This window comes from Urocitellus parryii, chromosome 5 (assembly GCF_045843805.1).
Source record: "Urocitellus parryii isolate mUroPar1 chromosome 5, mUroPar1.hap1, whole genome shotgun sequence".
In the NCBI taxonomy this organism is placed as follows: Eukaryota; Metazoa; Chordata; class Mammalia; order Rodentia; family Sciuridae; genus Urocitellus; species Urocitellus parryii.
This window is the reverse complement of record NC_135535.1, coordinates 5,042,808-5,045,733: the sequence shown is the minus strand read 5'-3', so window position 1 is coordinate 5,045,733 and position 2,926 is coordinate 5,042,808.

The following is a 2,926-nucleotide window of genomic DNA, read 5'->3' as shown; positions in this document are numbered from 1 at the left end:
AACATTTTTGATAGTTGGAGGTTCACAGAATCCCCCCTGAGGCAGTGTCGTGTTCCATCACCTGACACCCGCTGTCCCTGTCCCGCCATCTCCCTTCATGTGCGACACGGGCACATTAACACACCGCCACGTGTGAGCCGGACCTGGCTTCATGCAGGTTTCCTGGGTCCCTTTCGGTCCCAGGCCCCTCCCGGATCCCACGTCCTCATACTTCTCCTGCTCTCTTCGGTCCTCCCGGCTGTGGATGTTTCTAGATGTCCCTGACTTTGGGGCTTGGAGAGTTTTAGGATTGCTGCCCCCTGCTTTGCGAGTGCTCTTACTCGGGATTGTTTCAAGGGTGTTCCCCGGTTGGGCTGGGCTGGGCCAGAGGAGGAGGGTGCGGAGGAGAAGCGCCTCATTACACCCGCCCAGGGCACCTGCTGTCACCGTGACTCCTCCCGGTGGACACTGGCCTTGACAGGGTGACCACGGTGGTCTGGTCGGTGTTCTCCACGTTGCAAGATACATCCAAGAAATCTTGAATTTGGGGTTTTCTGTCCATGTTTTTGTTTATCCAATCAGTTTTTTGTTCCAGTAGGGACTCGTGGGTATTTATTCTTGGGTGATGATCAAATCTCAAGGCACTTTATTTTGTGGTTCACCTGGGCCAGCCCTGGCAGCTGGCTTCAGTGTCCCCTGAACCCTCTCTTATCTCCCTGCACTGGGAGATACTGGGCTGATCCTGTGCATTTCCTGCCCCATCCGGGGATCAGGTCTCTCCAAGGAGCCCCGAGACTTGTGTTAGACACTCAGATTCAGGCGCTCAGAGCACTGAGCCCTGCAGCGGGTCCTGGGGGGCACGGCAAGGAGAGCCTGTGTGTGCCGCGCCCACGGAGCCCTGCGCTTCCCTCTGCACCCCCACCCCAGCCCCAGCCCCCGTGAACCGCAGTCCGAGAGTGTCTGCAGGTTCGCCCGACCCGGGGGGCCGCGACTGGCGCCATGGAGTGGGGGCCTTCCCGGTGGCTCTTGTGCCTGGCAGTGTGCCTTTTCCTGACCCCACAGCTCCCTGGTCACCTGCTGCCTGCTGCGATGGACAGCTGCGGGTCAGGACGCGGTGAGGGCTGGCTCGCAGGCTCCGGTAGAGGCTGGGTTTTCAGGTTGATTGGCTGGCCCTGGGGGGGCAGTCGCTGAGGGGGTCCTGAGCCTGTGTCTGGCTTTAAGGACCCGCCAGGCCGCCTTCCAACGCAGCCTCACGAATGCAGACGCCCCAGGTTTGGCATCTCCGCCCGAGCAAGGTGCTGTGTTTAACCCCCCCGCCCCCATCGTGCCCAGGAGCATGATTTTCTTCTGTTTTCTCCAAGAAGTCTTCCATTTTTCTGTTTTCTGTTTGGGTCCATGGTACACATTGAGTTAATCATTAGATGAAGCCTAAGGTCCGTGCCCAAGTCCTCTTTTTCATAGGGTCAGGATGCAGATGTAGCTGCCCATGTTGTGGGCCCATGTTGGAAAGACTATTTTTGTCTCCTCCTGGTTCGTTTTTACTCTCTGTTCTCAAATTTGAGTAATTGCTATTGATTTGGTTTTAAGATCCTGGTCTTTTTATGCCTTGTCACTTCCCATGTGCTGTGATCTCAACCCAGTGGATTTCTACTGAAGTCCTGGTACGTCTTAGTTCTCAGATCTGCATTTGTTTTATGCAGTTTTCATTTTGCTTCTGGGATCTCCTCCTTGTTCACTCATCCGTGCAAGACCCTTAACTCCCTCCCCCACCCCCCCCTGGCACCAGGCATTGAACTCAGGGGTGCTTGACTGTTAGACCAGGACGCAAGAAAAGACCACTGACTCCAATTAAATTCAAATTAAAGCAAGCTTATTATTTCGACCGGCCGGGCTGCCTTTCCCTCCCAAAACAGTGGGAACAAGACAGCCCCGAGGCTTCTTTGTGGCCCAGTTTTATAGCCCAAAAAGTTACACAAAGGGGGGGTTACAGATAACAACACTCTGAGGAGCATAACACAAGTTTACATTTTTGCTGGCCCCGGCATCAGAATTTATGGAGATCTTAGAGACTCAGAGAGGGTCATTGTCCGGCCAGGGAAGGCCAGAATTTATGAGGCGTCACTAAGGTTTAGGAAAGGGTTGTTATCTGGTCAGGGAAAAACGGACCTGGGTGAGTTCAGGGCACGGGCAGGCATTCCAAGTAGATTCAGAATTTGCAGTAATTTATAGTAAAGCCGAAATTATCTTTTCATGGTTTTATGGCGAGATGCCCAATTTTAAGAAAGGTTGGGTCTATCATGACCACTGAGCCTTTCTTATTTTTTATTTAGAAACAGGGTTTCGCTGAGTTGCTTAGGGCCTTGCTAAGGTTGCTGCAGTTGGCTTTGAGCTCATGATCCTCCTGCCTCAGCCTCCCGAGTCGCTGAGACTACAGGAGAGGCCACCGTGCGGGTCTCCTTTGGTTCTTTCGCCCGCCCACCCTGGCTGCTCTGAAGGACCACAGGCCCCGGGCTGCCTGCTGCCTGGGGCCTGCCAGGTGCTGCCAGGTGCTGGCTTCAGTTTTATCCTTGTGGGAAGTGGAGGGTGGATCCAGGGTGCTACTCTGAAGCCCAAGTCTTCCTTCCCCACCTGCCACTCCCTGGCCTCCGGGCTCTCCAGGTCGGGGCCTCTCCGACTCCACCCTGCACCTGCTTTCATTTCCCTCCATCCGCCAGGCGCTCTCTGGTCCTTCAAATGCACCAGGCTCCTTCCTTCAGAACTCTCCCACCTCAAATCCCTCCCGGCTGGTCCTGCTTATTACTCAGGCCTCAGCAACCAGGCCCCCTCTTCAGGAGCGTCCCGACCACGTGCTCTGTGAAGCGATTTGCCTGTGGACGGGCCAGGTGGCTCATTCTGTCTCCCGCCACGGACAGCCCCCAGCCGCAGAGAGCCCTGTCTTCCTGCCTCC